Consider the following 6,000-nt stretch of genomic DNA (forward strand, 5'->3'; position numbering starts at 1 on the left):
TCTACAGATGCTTCATCCTACAGAGGGTCACGAGCTACAAGCAATGTGTCGAAGTCTATTCGATTCTTCCCAATAAAATCAGCATTTGAAAAGAATTTCCAGAAGTGAATACGAGTAATTAACAAGGGATGAATGTCCGTAAAGGAACACAACATATTGTTTTACAGGATCTTGAGATCACTTCGCCCGGAGAGTGACCTTTGAGCAGCACACATCTGGGAGAGCTTGACAGTGGTCCGAGCAATGGCGAGCGAGGGGAATAAGACCCAAGGCAAAAACAAGGATATGTATCAAATAATGGGAAAATAGGGCAATGCAAATGATTAAAAGGAAAATGGAATTTGAATAAAACAAACGACGAGACCAACTGTTCTCATGTTTCGTGAGCAGTCCTGGTGCTGTGCTGTTTCACCCTGATGCAGCTGAGGAAACATGCTGCTACATGACAGGACTGAAAAAGATCCAGAAACGATATATCAAAATTTGGTGGGAGGCAATTGCAAAACCTTGAATTCCAAGTTAGCGACCAGAGGGCATGTGTTTAGATCCTACATAATGCCTTGGTAAGGATTCGTAGTAGTTAACTTGCCCGGTCGTGTCTAAGCAAGCCGTCTTTCAAGAGCCTTTTTTTTTTACACTGTTGTCTTTAGGTATAGAAGTCCGTAAAACCCAACAGCTTATTTTTTGAAAAAAATCCATCAGCAGTTGTCATGTCTGTGGGCACGTTATTTGTGAGGACACAGAAATGGAGCAACCGCATGGGATGGTGTTGGAGAAACTCACAAATCTGCATCTTGTGAAGTGGCAACTGCACTCCGGGAGCCAAAACACAGATCCAGACTTCTGTTTCTGCCAGACTAACTGCTTGAGCACATCCTTCCCAAGAATCTTTGTGCAAAAAAAACTTTGTAGGAAAAAGAAGTGTTTCATTTTTTTACAAGGAATTAGTGAACTTTTTTAAAGTAAGTGGAGCCGTGGTAGCTCAGAGGGCAAGGGCATCTAGCTCCTGTTGGAAGGTCCTGGGTTCAATCCCATGTAGGGGCAAGTGATGGAGCTTGCTCTAATTCCTTCCAGAGAGCTCCCAGATCCAATCAGCCTGCTTTCCAAATGAGTACTGGGCGTTAATCCTTCTAGGGGTAATAGACTGGCTGGAGTGTGATGCTGATCACCTCCACCTCCAGTGTTGGATGGTTGAGAAAAATGGTGGCCCTTGCCCCCTATTCCCCCATGGGCCTTTATAACCTGAAAAGAGGACCTTACCTTCCTACCATTTAAAGTAGGTATACACTGTTTACAGATATACTGCTTTAATAAATAGATGAAAGATTTTCTAAAATGATAGTAACACTGATCTGTGCATATATAGACATATATTGCAGTTCCAAATTTAGAGCAGTATTTTATATTGCTTTTCCAATAGCCAGTATAAATATGTCTTATTAGGTTTATTATAAGGTTTAAATGTACATGTACTGCATAATGTATATATAATAAACATTTGTAAATCTTTATGGGATACCAGCACTAGTTGTCCTCAGATTGACAGAGCTGTGCTGGATAAGAGTGGTAAGCTAAAAAAGAAAACAGGCAAAACAAAAAAACAGGTCACTAAACATGTTGGGAAAAACAGCTTAACAGAAAGTGGCATCTACAATATAATACAATTTTGCAGTGACGAGAGAAGTTTAAGTCCTTGTAATGTAAGTGAAGTCCCATTATCACTGCATTTCATGCTGCGTAAGACCCGTTTTTCATTCCGTGTAACAGCTTGGCAACAACATTGAAAACCTCTGCCAAACATTCAAGCCTCAGTAACCCAATTTCTCCCTTGATTTGTCTCTCAACTAATAAAAAGGCCTGCTAATTACAAAGATGCTTTCTAACATTACTTAATCTTGATTTTCCTTTGTTCTCTTGGGCGGTGGTGTTCCAGGACAGTACCATTAAATATCAAAAGGTATGTTTATTTATGCAAAAACTAAGGGTATGGAAGAGCTCTCCTGCCTTTTGGTTCCTGTGTATGAGGCGTTAGCGAGGCAAAACATTGGTTGTGAGGTGGTAAACTGGGACCTTTATTTGAGTCTGCAGGTCACCTATTAAAACAGTTGCACAAGCTCTTGGTTAAACATTACCATTGTGTAACCAGGAAGCATAACCATAGATACCTGCCAGTATCGAAACTGATTCATAACCTTACACTCGAAGCATGTTCATGAGGCAAGGTTTATGAAGGGGCACAGTGCTATCACAGTAACAAGGAGGTGGTTCTGATGGCAGCATGCGTTTAAAAAATGATGAGCATCTGAAAAAAATTTAAATTGCTTTTCATATGGTCAAGGTGATCCCTAATATTTCTCGTGGAGGCTTCAGAACACAAAATCTTTAGAAAATATACAAACACCCAAGAACAGCGTTCATAAGTATTCTGTGCAGCGCTTGACAAAATTCATTTAGATATCCAATACCAAGCATCATTTTTATCAAGGAACAGGCCTCTGTTTTCTTAGAAGTTTCATAAATTAATTTACCATTGTATTCAGTTTAAATTATAAATCTGTGATAGTGTGAATATTTGGGGATTTGAAGATTCTCAGCAACTGCACACAGTTTCAAACACAAACCTTTTAGTGTGTGTGTGCGCGCATGTGGGTGTGAAAGGGAACAGGCAGATCAGGTTTGTCAACAAATTTGGAACAGACAGCCCCTCATACACAAGATAAGCACACAGTTTAAACCAGGGGTCTAAAAGTCCATTTCTCAAGGGTCTCGTGATCTTTTGTGGGCACTTTATTCCCATTTGAGCTCTTAATCACTGAATTGATTAGGTGATTGAGAAATTACTTTACAAAATAAATGTAACCGTTTTTTTTTAAACTGAGACAGTTTAAACAATATGCTTCATTGAAGGCACATTTACAATTAAATGATTTTGAGGCCAGCAGAGAACCATTAAACCTGTCTAGCTACTCAAATAATTAAGTGAAGTGCCTGAGAGTCTAGGTGGGAACGGAGTCTCTACAGCGAATTAGCCTTCTAAGAAGTGAGTTTGATTTACACTTGTTTTGAACAATGCTAAGAAGCTCCAGATTTCCTCTGCTGTAGGTACTGATCAAATAAGTAGTTCAAGTAGGTTGGTGCGTCAGCATGCGTAGGCTGCAAACGAACAAGTAAAGGTTTATTCCACGCTGAAAAGAGAAGAAAAGAAATACAACGTTTCATCTGTGGAGCCTTCTTTGGGTGTCAAATAAGGATGGCCATTTAAATTGAACCACAGTCGTTATGAGAGCTGATCATTTGAACTCTGATTCACCACAACTCCGATGTGTTTCAAGAATCTACAGAATCAATGTAATAATGCAGTACGAGGCCTAATGTTGCCAGTTTTACTGCAAAATGCTTTGACAAACAAATGCAGCACCTGAAATAAAAATGCATGAATATCAAATATACAGTAGCAGCAAGAATTGCAATCTTTACAATGTATGACCAGTACACATAATACAGGATTCTCTAATGAAAGCAATCTTTTAAACTACAAAATATAACAACCTACAGTACACCAACAGATGATTGAATACATATCTATCAAGCACAGGAAACTAACTGGATTACAGGATAGCCTGGCCTCTCCCATCTATTTTGGACAGGAAAGTAATACTGATTTCACATGTAGAAAGAGGGAATATTTCTGGGTTAAAGGAAAAGTGGTGGTGATTTAGCAACATAGTTTAGAACCCTTGCACAAGGAAAGTAAAAATGAATTCCACATTATGACACCTGATCATACCTCATTTTTTGGAGTGAATACTTTTTAAGTAATAGATTTTATTGGTCCATTTCCAGTTTTTGTTTCTGTGAACAGAAACTATGTTGCTATCTTCCAAGTGTTTGGTTTGGTTAGCAGCTGAAAGAGCTGCATTTAATTGTTAGTGATGAACTCCCTTTACTTTACCATTCAGAAATTCCCTGGAGGCCATAGCTTCTTCACCAGGTTTAAGCTAGCAATTTAAGCTCCTTGCCCACCCAGCTCTGGCCATGTGTTGATTGAAAAGATCTGTTAACACCTGTAACAGTTTTATGATGATTTGGATGAGGTGGACCTTTCTGGAATGTAAATTTGTAACCACAAACCCATAATCCCCACTCACTTCACACACCTAGAATATTATTTTGTAAATCACTGTATAAAAACAATCCAGTTTCGGCTAAAGCCAATTTAACTTCAACTAAATTAAAATGTTATTCTAAAATGGAAGTGATAGTGCTCTCCGTACACAACGATACCTTTACCTTCACGAGCTAATATCTGAATAAAATGTATTAACAATGTTCCTTATCAAGATATTATTATACTATGTTAGTTCAGATATTATTATACTAGATTTTGATCAATTATGTCTCCGCTTTTGTTTCCAGAGCCATATTCTAAAACAATCTAATTTTATTCTTGTTTTGAAATGGTCATTTCAAAAGCTGTAACAAATTACCACTAAGTAAAATAATCTTAATAATGTTCATTCTAAACCTTTGGGTAGTAACAGGTGCAGCTGAGAGACCAAGAATGAATGAATGATGCACTGAAATTGAATGCAGGTCTGGAAACTAAAAATAAAATCCTGCTTATGAAAAGTGAATATACAGAGAGTGATATTGTATATGGTGGGCTCCAGTTATTAAGCACTGACAGTTTATCTCCTCCAAGGAAAAAATCTTAAATTACAAAGCTGCTAAGCCAGCAGTCATAACAGCTCACAGCTTGTAAACTGTTTACCCCCAAACAACCCTCCTCCAGTTTCAGATCCCATTTAGGGCTGTAGTGTCCTGCTTTTAAACTGTTTTACAGCTGGGTGGGGCTGCTGCACAAAGCAACAAGAGATGCCCTGGGGGTCATTCAGTTAAACACTAGTGAGCATGAAATCTGACACCTGAATATCTCGCCCAGCACTGCACTGAGCAGTGGGCTGCACTGCCTCCCTCAGGTGATGTGAAGACTGGAGTCATTTCACTATACATCAGTCCTTGCATGTCTGGCTGGTTTCCTTCTCTTTAATACTTTCATATTGTGCGTCAGCAGTGCCATGAAGATCGCCAAGTTTGAGATTGCACCATCAAGAAAACCTTCAAAGCTAATTGGCTCCACAGATGAAGTTGCTTAATGTTTGCCAAGCAGCTCCACACCTTTAAAGGTGAAAATCTACAAAAAGATCATGACATTTTCCACCTACATAATCACTGCTTGGGAGTGTTTATCTTGGGAAGTTATCTGAATTTGTAAAACATGAAACAGACTTTTGCCATGAAGCTGAAAGACTTGAAAGTCAGTTTGCAGGATGGGATACCAGAACACCCCAAAGACAAGAGTTTGATGGAGGGAAGAGGATTAATTTACACTGAACTGAACCCTCAACAGAAATTTCCCCCAGGGCCTTTACCAATTCACGGCCTTATAATAATCCCCATCTATGAATTGACTTCATCACTCTGTCCTCCTCCCCACTGATAGCTGGTGTGTGGTCAGTGTACTGGTGCACTTTGTCTGCTGTCACATCATCCAGCTGGGGGCTACACATTGTTGATGGTGGAGGGGAGTCCCCATTACCTGTAAAGTGGAGTGTCCAGTGTTGCACCACACTATGTTGATTTAGGTTTTTGTATCCATGATTGTATCACGTATACTGTACTACAATACTTTCAGAAATCAGGAATTTCAAGTCCATTAATCATTTAGTTCTTGAGTGCCTGATTGTTTACACGATTGTGCAAAATTCTTCTGTCAAGTGGTCTACCATCCCATTCACAGTATAGTCCTTTCTTGCACCCTGTATTACCTTCTGTTTTAGCTGTACTGCCAGTTGGGCCCTTTGGCCACCAGTGGTAATCTGCTGCCTGTGCTGCCTGAGCTTGCTGGTTTAGACTTTTGTATGCACTTTGTAACCGAAAGGTTGACTTCCACCAATTTCCATAGGTCTTTCCTAGGCTGAAGAGAAAAAACAAAACAAA

This window comes from Atractosteus spatula, chromosome 16 (assembly GCF_055471065.1).
Source record: "Atractosteus spatula isolate fAtrSpa1 chromosome 16, fAtrSpa1.hap1, whole genome shotgun sequence".
Lineage (NCBI taxonomy): Eukaryota > Metazoa > Chordata > Actinopteri > Semionotiformes > Lepisosteidae > Atractosteus > Atractosteus spatula.